Source organism: Rhea pennata, chromosome 6, assembly GCF_028389875.1.
Source record: "Rhea pennata isolate bPtePen1 chromosome 6, bPtePen1.pri, whole genome shotgun sequence".
In the NCBI taxonomy this organism is placed as follows: Eukaryota; Metazoa; Chordata; class Aves; order Rheiformes; family Rheidae; genus Rhea; species Rhea pennata.
Window position 1 is genome coordinate 43,808,100 of NC_084668.1, and position 18,594 is coordinate 43,826,693.

The 18,594-nt window shown below is 51.7% G+C and overlaps 10 non-coding genes across 10 annotated transcripts; 5 read left to right on the plus strand and 5 right to left on the minus strand.

Moving 5' to 3' along the window:
- Window positions 1–7,766: 7,766 nt before the first annotated feature.
- TRNAS-GCU (transfer RNA serine (anticodon GCU)) lies at window positions 7,767–7,848 on the minus strand. Its single transcript has one exon. It is a non-coding gene; the product is annotated as a tRNA-Ser (tRNA).
- Window positions 7,849–8,555: 707 nt separating this feature from the next.
- Window positions 8,556–8,629, minus strand: TRNAT-AGU (transfer RNA threonine (anticodon AGU)). Its single transcript has one exon. It is a non-coding gene; the product is annotated as a tRNA-Thr (tRNA).
- Window positions 8,630–10,189: 1,560 nt separating this feature from the next.
- On the plus strand, window positions 10,190–10,261 carry TRNAP-CGG (transfer RNA proline (anticodon CGG)). Its single transcript has one exon. It is a non-coding gene; the product is annotated as a tRNA-Pro (tRNA).
- Window positions 10,262–11,163: 902 nt separating this feature from the next.
- On the minus strand, window positions 11,164–11,235 carry TRNAP-AGG (transfer RNA proline (anticodon AGG)). Its single transcript has one exon. It is a non-coding gene; the product is annotated as a tRNA-Pro (tRNA).
- A 247-nt stretch (window positions 11,236–11,482) lies between these two features.
- Window positions 11,483–11,554, plus strand: TRNAA-UGC (transfer RNA alanine (anticodon UGC)). The gene has a single exon. It is a non-coding gene; the product is annotated as a tRNA-Ala (tRNA).
- A 1,586-nt stretch (window positions 11,555–13,140) lies between these two features.
- TRNAP-CGG (transfer RNA proline (anticodon CGG)) lies at window positions 13,141–13,212 on the plus strand. Its single transcript has one exon. It is a non-coding gene; the product is annotated as a tRNA-Pro (tRNA).
- A 362-nt stretch (window positions 13,213–13,574) lies between these two features.
- Window positions 13,575–13,646, plus strand: TRNAA-UGC (transfer RNA alanine (anticodon UGC)). The gene has a single exon. It is a non-coding gene; the product is annotated as a tRNA-Ala (tRNA).
- Window positions 13,647–15,119: 1,473 nt separating this feature from the next.
- On the plus strand, window positions 15,120–15,191 carry TRNAA-UGC (transfer RNA alanine (anticodon UGC)). Its single transcript has one exon. It is a non-coding gene; the product is annotated as a tRNA-Ala (tRNA).
- Window positions 15,192–16,856: 1,665 nt separating this feature from the next.
- Window positions 16,857–16,928, minus strand: TRNAA-UGC (transfer RNA alanine (anticodon UGC)). Its single transcript has one exon. It is a non-coding gene; the product is annotated as a tRNA-Ala (tRNA).
- A 926-nt stretch (window positions 16,929–17,854) lies between these two features.
- Window positions 17,855–17,926, minus strand: TRNAP-AGG (transfer RNA proline (anticodon AGG)). Its single transcript has one exon. It is a non-coding gene; the product is annotated as a tRNA-Pro (tRNA).
- Window positions 17,927–18,594: the final 668 nt, after the last annotated feature.

The window sequence follows — 18,594 nt, forward strand, 5'->3', positions numbered from 1 at the left end:
ATTGACAGCATTACCAAAGGCCTGAGTGTCCATCACACTTGGTGTTTCTGAGAAATTTTAAGATGCTTCACCCCATAATATCTCCAATAAGGGGTGTTCAATTGCAGATCTTGACAAAGTTGGGCTTCTGAATGTCTTTGTGTTCAGAGAAAGCCTGGGTAACTGTACATTGTGTTTTGCATTGCTGGAACCCACCCTTCATGGGTGAGTGGAGGGATGCTGCCACAGGCATAGGCCACTGGACAAGGTGTATGCCTAGCCAGGGTGGAATGGCATTTCCAAAGTCATCATATTGAACTAGCACTTGAAGACAGGCATATTTAGCTAATGAAGGCAAAATGCTTCAGTCACATATCTATATATGCATGCATATGTGCGCATGCAGCAGCGCAGAACAAAGTGTTTTCTGTTGCTTCATGAAGGGATATAACCAGCTGCAGACGTATTACATGCCTCACTCCAGCACCTTTGCTCTCTAGGTGTGAGTTATTACATACTTACTTGTATTAAGGTCCCTTCTTCCACTTACTGATGTAAAGAGTAAGAACAACAAGCCTAATGCTTGATGGCTGGTTTTGTCATTGGCATATATCTTAAGAAGCTTTGACTTTTAATCCTCATAAAACATTACAGAGATAGGAGAGCTGAAGCAATGCCCTCGAGACATATGGAAGGGAAATATTTTTATATTCATTTTGAGTAGCGTTAGGTAGCTCTACTCTAACCCAGCACAGAGCTGGGCATGCAGTGACCATCCAAAGAGCCTTTCCTGAGAAGCCCATATCTGCCTTTTCCCCCTGAGCCCCACATCCATCCTCCTTAGCTTACCAAAAAAAAAATCACTGAAAAAACAAGAAAAAGGCCATTTTGAAATGTCCAGCATTCTTGTTCCCACCTGCTCAAGGGAGCAGGCAATGAGGTTGCTCTGGAAGGAAGTCCTCCCTGCCATGCCACTAAGCAGATTGTCATTATGGGGCAACATGAGAGGTTTCCAGGCTAAGAAAGTACCCCTTCGGCTGGATGCTGTGAACTACACACACAGCATGGAGCTAACCAGCAGAAATTCCCATCTCAATCAGAAATTGCCCTACACAGCAGTAAGTTGCCTGGAGAGTAGGTTATCTCTTCAGATTGGAGATCTGAATCTCCCACTTAAGGACAATCTCCCACTTAAGGACAAACTGATCCCTACAATGTGTTCCCCTGTCCCCATTGCCCCTGTAGCCCATGACTATTATCTTCCATCTACTGCTATAAGCGTTTTAGCCCAGCAAATGCTGTGAAACACCATAGGATGGGACATCTACATGGAAATATTAAGTAAAGCATAGCAAGAAAGATATACAGAAGCACAATCTTGGGTGAGCAACTTCACACGGCTCCGTTCCTTCCGGGGGGAGCTGCACGTGACTTCCACACTTTGGAAACGCACAGACACTTCTTTAGTTCTCTTCCCGGATCTCTTTTCTGTGTTTCATTTTTCCTTTCCTACATGGCCATTCTGCTGGCATTGGTGGGATGAGGTGCACTGACAGGAAAACCTCTACAGTCTGCTGCCGAGGCACAGCAGCCCAGCTTCCTGCAGCCCCCAGGAGCTGCTGGAGACAACAGGGATCCCACAGCATCTGAGGTAGCTCCCAACAGCTGCTGATGCTGTGGATCCCACTGTTGTGTTTTGTGAGTAGGAGCTGAGGATGGGGCCGGGCAGGGTTACCACGACAGTGGGGGCTGGATGAAGGTCATGGAGTCCCTGCACCACCTGAAGCATGGCTCGTTGCAGCTGGTGGCAAGTGGCTTTGGGCCACAGGAGACAGGTAGGCACAGGTCATAGCAGGACATTGCTCTGTGAGTAGGTTAACCTGAAAGTCAGTGCAAGGCATAAGCACAAGGCAGAGGTTGGACTCTTTCTGCTGATCCCTAATTCAGTGGCTCCGGTAAAGAGAGTGTAAGAGAACTAGCCAGAGGGTGAGACTGGATGGTTTAGAAACCCTCAAAGGAAGACTTTCCAAAAGACATAGAGACAATTTTGGCAAAAGTCAGCTTCCTCCTTCCCTCCTCCTGTATCTCTCTTGCAAGAAACCAAGGAGGTTGTTTTGAGTTGCATAAAAGGAAAGTTGAATTTCAGAGGGTAGAAGATGACCTTAACCATGTAAGTCCCACATCCCACAGCTGCTGCACTTCGAACTCTGATGCCTCATTTTACAAATGAAATAACCCTTCCCTGATGTCCTCCCCAGGCAGGAGATAAGTAGCAAACTTTGAACTTTTACGGAACATAATAAAGCAGTAAGAGCCACAGTTCAGCCCAGAGAAGGAGACAGAACCCATCCTGACTTACCCTGGTGACAGAGGAGGCTGTGTCTGAGGAAGCAGATGGCAGGGCCAGGCACAGTATGGGGTTTTATACCGTGCCTCAACCCACAGGGAAGCAGGTGCATTCTTTCCACGTGGAACTCCAGCAAACAGCATTTTTTGCCTGGAAAGCTCGCCCAGCTGATTAAACAGTTTCCCCTTTCATCTGTCATGTTTTGCTTCAATTTAATGCTAAGTAAGTTTGAAATTATTCAAGCTACAAGCAGTAATTAGGTTAGTTCCTAAGGCCAAAGTAACTTCTAGGTCTTATACTATGAAGCAGGAAAGTATTTTAGCAGAATTTAGGGCAGGTGCATACCTGGCACACATCCTCCCCTCCCTCACTATCTCTTTCTGAGCACAATCATAAATCACTTGGAAAATCAGCTCTCAAACATATCTTAGGTGAACTTATGAGTTCAGGAATTTAGGCTGAAGGTAAAAAACCTGCATCCCTAAGACACAAACCCTAAGAAAAATGGCTGGGTTCCTGCAGTGTGTCAGCCTTGTGCAGTCTCATAAATGGCAAGAAAATCAGAAAAGCCACAAAGACAAAGGGCAGTGACACCAGATTGCTCTGCTAAAACTCTGTTAGACACCAAACTGCTGAGGACTCACAGAAGTCCCAACCTGCATTTAAACATGAGTCAGTGAGTTACATGTTGGGAAAAAGGAGTCAATTACTTGGTGCCAAGCAGATAAGTGAGCCATTAGGCTCTAGGAGCAAGGAAAGTTTGAAGAAGGTTTTCATTTAATGCTAGCAGAAACCAGATGAAAGTGTAAACATTTTCTAGCCCAGAATAATCACAGAAGGGCTAGGGGGATGTGTGAAATGTATGTATGGAGCCAGGTATTTTCAGCATCTCTGTTGAGCACATGCCATTTTGTAGGGCCACTTGAGTCACTAGGGTGATATGGCCCTGCAAAGCCAAGATTTATAGCACTGAATTGTCCCTAGTGGCTCAGTCCTGCCCTGCCTGCCAACCAAAAAAAAATAAAAATAAAAAATAAAATAAAAATTAGAGGTACTAGGGTAAAGCACAGCTCATATTAACATTGTTCTGGAATGGGGAAAGGGAAATCAGTTTTTTCAGTGGAGCAGAGGAGAATACATGCTTCAGAAGCAGCAGCCTGCAGGAGTAAAGTAGGACGCTGAGGGTTCAGGTAACTCACAGGGTTCAAGTAACTGCTTTTTCCCTTTCTTGAATAGCAAAGTCATAATGTCACAGTCACATCTTGGACCCATAGTCTAAGAGTTTCTTTTCCTTCACTGATTGTCTTCCATCTCTATTTTGTGCCTCTGATTGTGCATCCTCCTGATTTCAAGAAAAATAGATTTTCCTGGGGAGACTTTTTTTTCTAGCTTCAAAACAGACTGGGATCTTCTTGTCTGCAGCCTCATTATGTGTTTCATTTTCCCAGTTCAGTTTAAGTATTTGAAGTCAAAGTGCTCACATTAGATCATGTATGACTGCAGTAGACTATCAGTGCATGCTGTGATACTTAGAATATATGCATGGGAGTAAATAAAAAGTGAAAAATTCTGAATTCAAGCAATCCATGCACTGAAACAAGTCCTTTGTCTGGAGAAGAGGAAAGGGGAAACAAAATGCATATGTTAGCCAGTTAAAATAAGCAGATTTGTGTAATGAATGGGATTAAACCAAAGGCAAACTATACAGGAAAGAGCTCTTCCTGGTAATGCAGGTAGCCAGGAGAGAGATGGGGCCAGTTTTGCTAACCCTTACTCTCTTCAGAAGACGAGCAGTTTCTGCTTGAGTTCTCACTTTCTCTGGAGGAACAATAAAACCAAGAAAATAATATCTAATCAAGCATGTCAGATCAGCATGACTTCAGTAGTGGATTCAGAATGTGTTGTCATCTCAGCCCTTATTCTTCCTATAGGTAAAAGAATGGGGAGAAACACTGGCCTTAGACCAATAACCACCATGCCTCCCTGAAAAGATGTGTTTCCTTTTCAGCAGTACTTTGCAACACCAGGTTCACTGCTCTGTTTCCAGCAATCCAAGGGCTGGATATATCTAACACAGGCTAGAGAGTGAAAGGCTACCTCTGTCCTGAAATTTCTTGCAAAAAGCCAAAGAAGGCTGCACATTTTAGAGCAGCAACAGGCCTATGCCTTCTGCTTCCTGTCTCTGAGGAAGCTCAAAATCTACAGCTGGTAGGCACTTGCCCTTGGGCTGCAGCCAACCTGTTGGGAGTGTGCCACCTGGGGACCACTCTCAGGAATGTGATGGGGTGCTTGGGGCAGCCGATGGGCAAAAGGGGATGGCCTGATGCTTGGAGGCAGCATCCTGACACATACAGGTTTCCCCTTCATCCCTGTCAGGGAACCTCAAGTAAAAAAACTTCCCATCAATGCTAAAACATCCTCATGTTGCCAGAGTCCTAACATATTTCACCTCTTGGAGAGATGTCCATAATACCAGCAGGTTCCTGGTATCTATGAAAAGTCCAGGAAAGGAGCTGAGGTTGCTGGTTGCTTGCCCAAATGCAACAATTGCTGCACTAATGTGTGCCTGTGTTTGCTTATGTGCATGAATTTGCTGTGCTGAAGAGACAGTCATTTCCTAAAATCCAGGGAAGGAAAGCAGTCAGGAGGGGTAATGATGACAGAGGGGATGACCATAGGTCCCTGCAATGTTCAGATTTCTGGGGTAGAAGGAGAAGGAGGTGGGTGACTTGTGTGGAAAGGCAGAGGAGGATGGGGAGAGCCAAGGCCCTTGGTACAAGCGGGAAAAGGCACGCCTCTGTGTATTGCTGGTGGAGGAGTTCCCAGCGCTACCTTCTGGACTTGTTTTCTGGACACTGAAGCCTGGAAAGATTTCCTTGGCTTGGTTTTAACTCTAGATTCCTCAGCTTTCAGATTCAACAGGTGGCAATTTTGATGACAATTATATTTACTAATGCAAAGATCCTCTTGTGGAAACTGCTGAGCTTTGCACAATGTATTTCCTACACAGCTGAGAAATGCAGCCCTCCATCTGACTTTGGATGGGGGGGGGTGCCAGACTCCAAAGCTCCCCACTATGAGTTTTGCCCATTGGGCAAGCCCATGCTACTGGTAGCAGAGGAGAACCTTGTGGAGCTATAGAGCCACCCTCCACTGTGAGATAGTATTTGTGGAGGGCTGCCAAGGCTTTGAGATGGCACTGGGGAAGGTGTTTTGGGGTCCCATCCCTGTCAACAGCACTGGTAACAGAGGCCAGCTGGTGCCACGAGGAAGATCCAAGCTCAAATTGTGATGCACTTCCCCGAGGCTGCAGGCAATCTGGTTTCATGTTGCCCCATGTACCCTGTAATTGCCCAGTCCTTGGGTGGGCTGATGCTTCACAGTGCCCCCAAGGTGAATGTGTGCCCCCCAGCAGACCTTGTCTCCTCACACATTTCCTCTCTCAGACATCTCTGCCCTGCAAGCCTGTAGGTCCCCATCTTGCTGCAGGAAGTGGATGTAGGGGCTCATGCATGCCTTGCAACCCCCTGTGTCATTCACAGGGACAACCTCATCCATCACCTGAAGAAGAGCATGCATCCACTGCCTACTCTTCTCATTTAACCATCTCCTGCTGTGGGTTTTTGTTTCCCTGGATCTGTGATGCTGGGCTCTGAGACACACCCTTTTGCCCCAGAAATCTCCTACATCCCTCGTGAGGGTGGTCCTTGCTGTCCTGCAGCAAACTCATCCAGCCTTTCCAGGATTGTAGGGCTGGCCAAGCATTGTGGTGTCTCACGGCAATGGAGTGGAACAGGACTGTCATTTTCCGACAGCCAGATCATCATTTCTCATTCAGAATAGGTTAAATGAGGGAAGGAGTAACAGTCAGCAGAGAGAGAAGTAACTCCCAGCTGGTTCCCCAGGGGGATCCCCTTAAAGCATGGGAAGGAAACACAGCCCCAGGGAAAGCCAGAACGTGAGCACAGGGCCTCCAGCATGGGCAGCTATGCCTTGGCATCCCTGCCTTGCCTCCAAGCCACAGCACTGCTTTGCCACATCCTCATCTGCAGAAAGACGGGGTCACACCGGGGGAAGATATTTGCAAGGCTGGCACAATGAATTTCTGCAATCACCATGGCCTCCATGTGAGGTGCAAACCAGGGTTTTCTCCCTGTTATGGAAATATGAAGAACACTAAAATCATTTTGCTCATATCCTTGAGACTGAGGGCTATCTGACCTCTCACTGTGAGCGGCAGGCATCCCCAGCACAAGTTGTGCCAAAGCACAGATACTCTCTGAGAAATGCAAAAACTTTTCTTTCTGCATGCCCTCCAGAATTTCAATAAAAACCTCCTAGCAGGTGTTTTTCCTCTTTCCCATCCTCATCTTGGAGTAACTCACCCTGTCCTCTCCCAAGGAACTTATCCAGCAAACACAGTGAAATATACAGAAGGAGCTGCCAATACATGGCAGCTTTGCTGTTCTCAGAAAAACTAAGACATTGAGATGCTTCAGCAACGTGCATCTTTGTCCCAGGCGTGTGATGGGGAATCCCAGGGGTGCAAGAGGTGGAGAGGGAAAAAAATGGTTCACCGAATCAGTACAGAAAGGAAAATAAATAAATAAATAAATAAAAGAAAAAAAGCAATGCCCAAATTTAGTGTGTGCCAATGTCTCTTTCCCTGGCTGGCATCCCTGGGCTGTTGCAAGCTTTCCCTGCTAAAGAAGGCTCCCCTCAAGTTGGCACTTTAAGTCCCAGAGGAGATGTGGTCAGCTGGAGGGAAAGTAGCTGGCTGGTAGATGGGCTGGAAGAACAGAGGTCTCTGCCCATGCAGGGGGAAGAGCACCCTGTTCCCATACAGGATGTGTGGCACCCCACATGTCACCCTGATGCAGAAGGATAATGCAAGTTCCTGAGCAACTAAGAGCAGGTTCAGCAGGTCAGATTATTAATCCAGATGGAGACATATGTTTAACATGAAAGAGCAAAAGAGACAGGCAGGAGGAAGCCAGCCATGCATGGATTCACCCTAGCACAACAGGGTAGTAGTACCTGTTCTCCAAGCCGGGGCCCTGCACTGCTTTCACATTGTGCCAGTTGGAGCAGGCATGACCCTGCACAGCCCTCCAAGGCTGGCAGTGCATCTTCTGCAAGTGTTTTCCTTTGAGTAGCATCCCCCCACCTGTGAGGCAGATACTTTCCCTAAGTCGCAGAGCCCAGCATCAGGGAGACGGCAGGAAAAAGAGAGGATGGCAAGGAGAGGGTGATATTCACAAATATCTGGGCATACTCTGGGAGGGCCCAGCCGCCTGAAGTTGCACTTGAGGTAAGCTAGCAAAAGATGCAGACAGCTTCCTCTGAGTGCAGTAGGGCTCGACCAACTGCTTCAGGCAGGGCTGCACAACAGACCCTGCACCAAAAGGCTCCACTGCACAGTGCAGGTGAGACAGGGACCCGACGAAGGTGGGATTCGAACCCACGCGTGCAGAGCACAATGGATTAGCAGTCCATCGCCTTAACCACTCGGCCACCTCGTCTGATGTTCAATAGCTTTTGTGAGTAATTTTTTTTTCTATTTGACCAAACAACCCAAACATGCAACTGGTTCTTTCAGGCTTTGGGCTTGGCTGAACAGCAAGAACTTTGAAAAATTTATCTCACATTCCACATCAACCACTTGTTTCCTAAGAAATGTTCCATCTGAGCCAGATTTCCTCCAAAATGAGCTTGCCTGCTGCCCTGGCCATAGGTGGAGAAGTTGGAAGCCAGGGCTGACCCCAGCCAAGTGCATATCAGTCCCAGGGACATAGGGAACGAGGACCACGAGAGGCTAATTGCATCTTCCTCCACCAAAAGCAGGTAACAGGGAAGATGCAGCTGGACCTTCCACAGAGTGCAAAAGGACAAGAGGCCTCAGGTACAGGCTGCAGGCAGGGAAATCTTAACAAGCTTGGCAATAAACATTATTGCCATGTTGACCACTGAGTCATGGTTGGATGTCAGAGTGTAAGGAACTCTCCTTCCTCACAAGACCAAGCAAGGCTGCCCTGGGACAGGACACAGAGAGGTGGGGGGTGCTCCATTCTCCAACTCACCTGGCTCCAAGCACCTGGTCTCAGCTTGGAGGCAGCAGGTGCCTCTGCCTGTGCAGAGACAGAAACCTCTAGTGGTGCCCTCAACTCAGGGCTGGGGTTTGGAGGTGAGATCAGGTGTGGGGCAAGGAGAAAAACAGTCCCCTCAGCCCAGGCACCACTGGGAGTCGAACCCAGGATCTCCTGTTTACTAGACAGGCGCTTTAACCAGCTAAGCCATGGCGCCCTGCTGCCCTGCTCTCCTGGCCTCTACTCTCACGGCATCTTGGAGTGGCATGACTTCATGGTCCATGGTACAGTCTGTGCCTTATGCTCCTGCCACAGTCCAGGGAGCCCCAGTCCCAAAAATCCATCCGCTCAGATCTCACCAAGAGCACCCTCAGTCACCCAGGCTCACCCAGGCTACCTGGATGTGGGAAGCTTCTACATCTCCCCTTCCAGTGCTAGCCAGGTTTGGGGCCTTGGTACCCTGCAGAGTCTTGCCAGCCTGCTCCTCTTTTACCCTGCTGCAACCTTGGCCAGGCTGCCCCCAGTCCCTGCACCATGTGGACAGGGAACCCTCAATCTCTGTTTTCTCCTGATTTCACACCTTGGCATCACCAGGGCATCACCCATGTACCTGGCTCATGTGTGTATGTCTGAGGCAGAAGTCAGACAGGGAAGGCATCCTCCAGCTGTGCCAGCTGTGAAAGGAACCTGCTGCCAGGACTGTCCTCAACCATTGGCAGTGGCCTTTCCCATCTCTGGCGAGCCCCCAGACTTGCACTTGATCTATGGCCCATCAGCACCTGAGTCCTCCTTTTAAACAAAGATGTCCTGAAAACAATGAAGACTGCTTTTAGCCCCATACAACTATTTCCTGGAGGAGCAGGTAGCATTTAAACTCTGGTAAACTGTACTGGAAAGCTTGCCTGGAGAAAAAAAAAGAAAAAAAGTAAAAAAAAAAAAAAAAAAAAAAAAAAAAAAAAAAAAGTCCCTGAAGGGAAAGCACCACAGTGGAACAAGTTGTGGTGCTGATCCCTCACTCTTACTGCTAAGATGTTCACCATGCCCTCAAAAAACACAAGGATCGGGGAGATGTCACTTGGCTGGGCTGAGACCACCAACACCTGGCCTGTACCAGATGAGCAAGGGCTGAAGGTGAAAGGAGCAGGCTGCTTTGCTGGGGGACACAGAGCTGGAGAAGGTGGATGAATGGCAGTCCTTTCTGCATTTTATATGCTTCATTATCATCTGCTGCTCCAGGTCCCCTTTTGTGCAAGGGATAGAGGACTCGCTGCATTTAACAGCTCTGACCAACACAGGGATTCAAACTCTGGCACCTGTGAGTAAAAGCCAGATGCTTTTCTGTCAGAGCTATCACAGATCTATAGATGACAACAGAGGGCTACATGGAGAGGCCAGTAAACATCACTGTCTGATAGCAAAGAAAATGCAGGGAGGTTTCTGGAGCAGGTGTCATTCCCTGCATACCACCCTTGCAAAGTGGCCAGGCTAGATAGGTGGATGGAGCCCTTCATCCCTGCAGCTAAACCGTCCTACTGGCATCAGAGCTGCAGCACTTTGACACAGAAACTTTGTGTTAAATGGTGCCATCTCATGGCCATTTCATTCAGTCCCAGGTGAATGAGAAAGCCCACAGGATAATCCTTACCACGTGCACCTTGCTGGGCTCTCCTTGGCCTTCTCTTGGCACCATGGATGAGGCAGAGACAGGGTCTCCTTGGATCAGGGCTGGGGAAGGGCTAGGCCAAGGTTATCCAAGGGGGAACAGCTGTGCCATCCTGGCTCGTTGGTCTAGGGGTATGATTCTCGCTTCGGGTGCGAGAGGTCCCGGGTTCAACTCCCGGACGAGCCCACCTTTTGGGCACTGCTTTGGCTCAACCAGTTCATGGGGCCCCAGCACTCAGTAAGGGCAGCTGCACCTGGTGCAACGTGGATGGGCTGCCTGCTTTGTTGGGCACATCCCATCAGCTGGGATGGTCCCTTGAGAGCTGGGAGTAATGTACTGCACTGTGCCATGGGGAAAGCAAAGAAATACGCAACCTGCATGCCCCCTGTTTACAGCTCCTGGGGCCAGGAAAAGGAAACAGCCATGATGATTTCTCAAAAGCCTGGATGTGCGTGGGAACAAATGCAAGCCCAGCCTGCAAAAAGCCCAAAGGCTTTTCTACGAGACTTCAGCAGGGATTCTCCTACCAACACAGATGCTCACCAGGAAACAGCTTTTAGAGGGTAAAGTGGCACCTGGACATGATGGGAACTGAAGTGAGGGACCTTGGGCACTCATAGCAAGCGCTCTCCCATTGAGCTACATTTCCCTGCCAGGGGGCTGCTTGGGAAAGTATCCCTACCAGTCATTTCCGTGCCCCTCCCCACCCCCACCCAGCCAAACACACAGTTTAGCCCTGCTGCCCCTGCAAAGGGCCAGCAGCAAGGCACTTTCCCCCCCCCCCCCCCAGAAACGCCCCTTTGGGCATGTGGTGCTAGAATCCTCCAGCTCTGCCATCTCCAGTGCTGTCCCCAGCAGTCCTCTGTTCACCAAGGAGGTGGACGAGCCCTGACCTTCCAGTGTCATGGCTCTGTCTTCCCACAGATACACATTGCTCCCTACTCACACAGGACTGTCCTGGTTGAAGGGACATGCCAAACCAAGACAGGGCACTGTCCCCATTACACCAGGCACTAGTGCCCTCATTATGCCCTTACTCCAGCGCACAGTCCTATGCACTGGCAAGGCAGCAGCAGTGCCCCAAAAGAGGGCTCGTCCGGGAGTTGAACCCGGGACCTCTCGCACCCTAAGCGAGAATCATACCCCTAGACCAACGAGCCAGGATGCTGCAGTCTCTGTACACCCATTCCTCAGATCCCAGATGTCCAAGGTACTGAACACAGCTGGAGGTGCTTGCTTTCATCCACAACACCACTCAAAGTACAAAGACTTGCACCCAGGCTGCAAGATCAGGGCTAGCACCTGGGTGTGGCATGAGCCAAAAGTTCGCCAGCTCTGGTGGGTGTTACAGATGCCACGCATGGAGTGAGCAGCAGTGTCCAGTGGGCGCAGGCAGCCTCCAGGCAGGGGGATGTAGCTCAGTGGGAGAGCGCTTGCTTTGCATGTAAGAGGCCCTGGGTTCAAGCCCCAGCATCTCCACATGCCTTTTTTCCACAAAGCTGCCTTGCAGTGCTGGAAAAGGCTGCCTCCTGGGAAGAAGCCTCCTCTCTACAAGCACCCAGCTGCTGGGGAGGACATTTCTGCGTTGGTCCAGTGACTCCAGGACTGGGAGGAGAGTGGCTCTGGGGCAGGTCAGGGGACTTCCTTCTGGATGCAGGGCAAGGGGAGAGCTGCTTGCTGGGGCATGTGGTGCTGGCATTGCCCTGCTCTGCTGTCCACAGTGCTGCCCCCAAAAGCCCTTTCCCCACTGACAAGGTGGGCAAGTCCTGGCCCTTTCTGGGTTTTGCCTCTGTTTGTTTCCATACAGGCACAGGATGTCGCATTGCTCGCAGGTCTCTCATGGGGACCATCCATTTGGGCTTCTGGGACATGGCAAAGGCGCCCAGGCTGCCCGTGGCCATCACAGCAGGCATGACTGCCCTTGATGTGCCCTGGCTTGCATACATGGGCTGTGCTGCTGCCCAAAAGGAGGGCTCATCTGGGAGTTAAACCTGGGACCTCTCGTACCCTAAGCAAGAATCGTACCCCTAGACCAACAAGTCTATGGGCACCCACTCCTTGTGTCCCAGATGCCCATAGTACTGGAGGGGCTGGTGATGCTCCCTTTGCCCCAGCACACAGGAGGTTCGATTTTGTGGAAAGGTCCTGCTGTCAGCTCCAGGAAACTGAGCAAGGCTGACCTGTGTGAGGGGGCGAGGGGGGGGGCACCAGCATTGACAGTGCATGGTGAGCCATGAGGCCACCTGAGTGTCCCAGGACATGGGGGGGCAGGTTCCCATGTATCCCAGGGTAGAGGGGTGCTGGTGTTTGGCTTGAAGCCCAGTAGGTGTTTCCCTGCTGCAAGTTCGACTTCTGCTCACAGCAAGAGGTTTTACTTGCAGGTTCCAGGGCTGCTGCTAGAGGAGCCAAGCCACAGAGAAGGCTTGAGGGGAAAGGCTGGACTGAAGGAGGGAGCTAGGCATTAGGGGCACTCTGTTGTCCCTTCTCTCCTTTGCTGAAGTTCTTCTTTGGAACTAAAGGTCCCAGACTATGTTAACACGGGGCATTCTAGCCCGTGGGTAGGGTTGTTGATGGGAGCACCAGGCGAGGCTGCTCAAGGCTGTTATGGCCCATTAGGGCCCTATGAGCATCATCCCCCCTGCCAGGTGTGCTGCCACACGTTGCAGAGCTCTGGGGTCAGAAGCCTGGCAATAGTGACACAGGGAGAGGGGCAGGGCTCAAATGAACCCCCGAGGACAGGCAGCAGGAGAGGAAGACCCAGCCAAGGCATGTGGAGTGGGGGAACCAGAAGACCATTCGTCCTGGAGCCATGGGATATGAGTGTCTCTGAGGGGACATGGCAGAGGCCACTCAGGGATGGTGAGGTCCCTGTGCTACTGAGGAGATGTAGGCCCCATAACTGTGGGGCACACAGTGGGGGTCTATCTGCAAAGGCTCCAACCAGAGAGCCATGCCCACCCATCACCACAAGCACTGGGAACCTGCTAGGACCCAGGAAGGGTGGGAGAGTCATAGGGGCCCCAGAGTACCTGAGCTGGGTTTGGGGAAGCTAGATCTGTCATCCTGGCTCGTTGGTCTAGGGGTATGATTCTCGCTTCGGGTGCGAGAGGTCCCGGGTTCAACTCCCGGACGAGCCCTCCTTTTGAGCACTGCTGTTGCCTGGCTGTGCCAGGGCTTATGTGGGGCCTAGCCCTAGCTGTGCCCCTAGCCCAGGGCTGCAAGGAGCCTGTGAGTGCCGGGACAAGGCAAAGGGAGCTGTGGGCACCACCGGCCCTGGAGGTGCATGGTGCTGGGCTGGCAACGCCGCGTGCAATCAGAGTCTGTCAGCAGCATGGCCAGAGCAGAGGGGGCCTTGTCTCCTGCAACTGGGCTGCAGTGCCAGGAATGGGATGGGCCATGACCACAAGCTGTAAGTCCACCAGGGCCAGCAGATGTTACAGCAGCAGGGTTGCACTGGACAGGCAGCAATGCCCAGTGGGTACAAGCAGCTCCCAGGCAGGGGGATGTAGCTCAGTGGGAGAGCGCTTGCTTTGCATGTAAGAGGCCCTGGGTTCAAGCCCCAGCATCTCCACATGCCTTTTCTCCAGAATGCCATCTCTCCTACTTGGAGACCTACTTGGAGGAATCTCATGGGTTAAGGCCCTAGAAGGAAGGGGGGGGGTCCAAGGGAGATGGTGAATAGTCAAGCATCACTTTCTACAAGCTCAAGAGCGCTGCATCCCTATGAGTAAGAAATCCAGCAAAGGATCCGCCCTCTGAGGAACAGCTGCGAGAGCTGGGCCTCTTTAGCCTGGAGAATAGAAGACTGAGGGGGGATCTGATCAATGTCTATAAGTATCTGAAGGAAGGGTGTCGAGAGGATGGAGACAGACTCTTTTCAGTTATCCCATGTGACAGGACAAGAGGCAATGGGCAGAAATTGAACCACAGGAAGTTCTGCCTGAACATGAGGAGGAATTTCTTCACTGTGAGAGTGACAGAGCACTTGAACAGGTTGCCCAGAGAGGTTGTGGAGTCTCCTTCTCTGGAGATATTCAAAGCCCGCCTGGATGCAACCCTGTCTAATATGCTCTAGGTGAGCCTGCTTGAGCAGGGAGGCTGGACTAGGTGATCTCCAGAGGTCCCTTCCAACCTTACCAAGTCTATGATTCTATGATTAAGCCCTTGGGCCCAAGGGAATGGGTTTTGCACAAGGACTCTGCTGCTGGCCCTGGGGACCACACTGGAGTGTGCAGGTGCCTGGGGTTCTGGCAAGCTGAGGAAGCTGAAGACCATTTTTTTATGAAGTCATGGGAAACTGGGCTTTCTGAAGGGACATGATACGGAACAGGGGCCACCCAGAGTCAAAAAGATACATATGTTTTTGTGGAGATGCAAGACCCACAGCTGTGTGTCATGGGGTTATTTGCAAATGCTGCTGTCAGAGGTCTACAGCTTGGGCCTATGCTCTGCCTGGTTGGGTGGCCCCAGCTGTGTCATCTTGTTGGTCTAGGGGTATGATTCCTGCTTCAAGTGCAAGAGGTTCCCATGTTCAACTCCTGCACAACTCCTTCTTTTGGGTCCTGTGCCATGCCTGGCAATTGCTGTTGCTTGGCCAGTGCAGAACTCATTTGGGGACAAGTCATCATCTTCACCATCCTCACAGTGTCCCAAGGCAGTGGGCCTGCAGGACCATTGGATTCAACAGGGCAAGGGGCACTGGTCCCCGCATACCCAAGGAACCCAGCCCCGCTCTGCCCCCAGCATGGTCAACAGGCAAGGGGCTGCCAGGCTCAGCCCCACCATGTCCCACCAGCATGGGACAGCCACAGTGCAGCTCTGTGGATGATGGAGTGGTGGTGGGTTGGGTCACATGGGCTTCAAGTGCCAGGCACAAAGAAATGCCAGGGTCCCAGCATGGACATCACTGGAGATGGCATCCACAGACTGGCATCAACCTCCAGGGGTAAAACCCATAAGTGTTCCAACACTGACAAGTGTCAGGGCAGCAGGGCTGCGCTGGGCAGGCAGCAGTGCCCAGTAGGCACAAGTAGCCCCCAGGCAGGGGGATGTAGCTCAGTGGGAGAGCGCTTGCTTTGCATGTAAGAGGCCCTGGGTTCAAGCCCCAGCATCTCCACATGCCTTTTCTCCAGAATGCCATCTCTCCTGGTGGCCTTGGTGGTGGAAATGGCTGTGCCCTGGGAGGAAATCTCCCTTCTTCCACTACCTAGCTTCTGGGGAGGAGATTGCTTAGTCTGGGACTGGGAGGACAGCTGCAGGTTTTTTCTGGATTCAGCTCCCAGGGCAAAGGTTGGCTGGATCTGAGCAGGGGCACCCAGCTGAGCTGCTGTGACAACACGGCCCAGCAAAGAGCCCCAGCTGCACTGCCTGCCCTTGCAGCACTCACTCTGTGCATGGCCAAGGCCCGGGAAGTGCTCCCCACCAGGGCACACAGTGCCCACATCACCCCACTCTGCTGTTCCCAGCAGCCCTTTTCCCACCAAGCAAAAGGTGTTCCTGGGTTTTTCATTTTTTGCCAACACACACACACGGGGGGGGGGGGGGGGGTCACAGGAACCATTCCAGTGGAGGAGAAGTGCTGAATCTGGAATGGCTCCCTATCTCCTTCATGCCAGGCACCACCGCTCTTGCCATACCCTGGCCCCAAAATGCAGGCTTTGCTGGGGCCCTGGGGCCCAACCGGGCCAAAGCAGGGCCATGAGGCCTGAAACAAGGCTGCCCTGGGAGCTGAACTCCTCATCTCTTGCACCTTCGGCAGGAATCACCTCCATAATGACAGGGCAGTTTTGTGTACACCTCTATGTCACCCAGGCCTTGTGCTCCAGATAAAGGGACGAGCCACACCAGCTTTGACCCCCAGTGCCCAAGAAGCTGGTTTTCCTGCAATGGCCTTGGGGCCCTGGGAATGGGTGCCCTGGGGCAGGAGGGGGGACATTCCGACATTGCCTGCACTGCCTGTGTCTGGGGCTGTGGTGGCCAAGGGGTGAAGGAGTTGGACTTAAATCCGGTAGGATTTCCCTGCTGTTTTATACTTAGAGGTGCTGATTTATTAAGATCCCAGTAAGGAAGGCACTCAGACTCAGTAAAGTGTCGCTTAAAGTGCTATCAATTGGAGCTGGTACTATAAGGAAAATTACGATGGTAGAGTTAATCTTACATCCCTTCAGACACAGGGTAGGCAGAGTTGTGCAGCATCAAACTTTTGATCAGGGTGCAGCATGCCATGCAGGTCGTCTGTCAAAATTTTAACTAACATGTTGGTCTTTTGCAGCCTTGCAAAAGATTTTTCTTAAGAGAAACAATTCTATTCCTTGTTTCTACTGCCAAACAAAAACAACGTTCATGTGAGAACTTGCTGCTGCAGTTTTGAATACAGGCAAGGACATGCAGGTGGTATAATCACCAGTGCCAAATAGGAGCTACCCACAGGTTGCCCATTACCACCAGCCACTCAAATTTATCCAGTCTTGGCCAATGGCCAAGAGATACTGTTGTGCAACACAACACAGGCCTGAAGGCCAAGCTATACGTGCAGCGTAACACAGCATAGTACAGGCCTGTGCATACAAGATAACTTTTAGTGGCTCACCATCTCCTCAATGTACAATGGCTAGGATCTCTACAGCCATGCAGGTTCAAATCCTGCTCACAGCAAGAGGTTTTATCACAAGGCCCCTAGGACCATCCTGGACTGCAGAGGGACCTCAGAGAGATATCTAGGCTGGAGGAGGGCCAGGGACCATAACAGCCCCATCCATGTCCCCTTGGGGATGAAAAGGGGTGGAGATGCTGGGGCTTGAACCCAGGGCCTCTTACATGCAAAGCAAGCGCTCTCCCACTGAGCTACATCCCCCTGGCTGGGGGGTGTCTGCACCCACAGAGCACAGTTGCCCACCCCACACAGCCTGGCTGCCTAAAATATGCCTGGACTAGTGGACTGATGGCACACAGCCATGTCCAGGCACTGGCCCCATCCCTGGCACCACAGCCCAGACACAGAAAGAGGAACCACCCTACTCCAGCCACGCCGCTGACAAACTCTGGACAGCACACAGCACTTTTGGCCCCACACCAGGCTCCTCCCCCATCCACATCCTGCAGTGGGGAGGGAACTCAGGAGTCCAGGGACATCTCCAGCCCATGCTCCCCACCACAGAACAAACAGTGCCCTACTCCTGCCCCTTGTCTAGGGATGCCCTGAGTCCTAATCTCCTTCCCTCCATCCCTACTTCACAGCAATCCTCTCTTGCTCATTGCACAGCATGGTCCAGCCCACCACTGGAGCTCCAGCCCCACAACCTGCCCCATCCAACCCAGGGAGAACAACTGCCTCCATGGCCCAGTGGGTGCCCCAGCCTTTGTCCTGGCTCTGCCCACACCCCACAGATGGGAACGCCCCTCGGGGGAAACTGGAGATATCTCTCTGCATTGCTGATACCTTCATGTCCCAGGGTCGCCCACAGCCCCCTGCCAAGCCCTGTGCACCATCCCACTGCCACCCTGGCACTTACAGATCCCTCATGCCTGGGGCAAGGGCTGGCCCATGGAACTGGGGCATGGGGCAACCAGGGCCTGGTAGCCCCTTGCCTGCTGGTTGGCACAGAGGTGCTAGGACCCCTGCAGTTGGGGAACAGCCTGCTCAACCCTCCAAGCCCAAAGCCCTGACGACTGTGGGACACCACTGAGGGAAAACACAGGGTAGGTACAAAACCTGATGGCCATGCCTCAGATGAGCTCTGCACCAGCTGGACAAAATCAGAAGCCACAATGCCAAAGGGAGGGCTCGTCCGGGAGTTGAACCCGGGACCTCTCGCACCCTAAGCGAGAATCATACCCCTAGACCAACGAGCCAGGGCAGCCTTTGCTTATTGGTCCCCAGCCCCTGGGTCCCAACTGACAGTGGTGCTCAGCAGGGTGGTGATGCTCCCTTAATGCATGACTACCTCTCTGAAATGCCTGTACACCAGTGCACGCAGCATGAGGAATAAACAGGGGAAACTGGAGATCTGTGTGCGGTCACAGGGCCATGATCTCATTGCAGTCACAGAGACATGATGGGATAGCTCGCATGACTGCAATGCTGTCGTGGATGGCTGCGTGCTTTTCAGGAAAGACAGGCCAGGAAGGCGAGGTGGTGGAGTTGCTGTTTATGTGAGAGAGCAACTGGAATGCTTCGAGCTCTGCCTTAGGGTGGAAGAGGAAGCAGTTGAGAGCTTATGGGAGAAGATCAAAGGGCAGGCTAACACAGGGGACACTGTTGTGGGTGTCTACTACGGGCCACCTGTCAAGGAAGAGCAAGTCGATGACGCCTTCTACAGACAGCTGGAAGTAGCCTCACGATCACAGGCCCTGGTTCTCATGGGAGACTTCAAACACCCTGATACCTCCTGGAAGGACAACACAGCTAGGCACAAACAGTCCAGGAGGCTCCTGCAAGGCATTGATGATAACTTCTTGACACAGGTGGTGGAGGAGCCTACGAGGAAGGGTGTCCTGCTGGGTCTTGTCTTAACTAACAA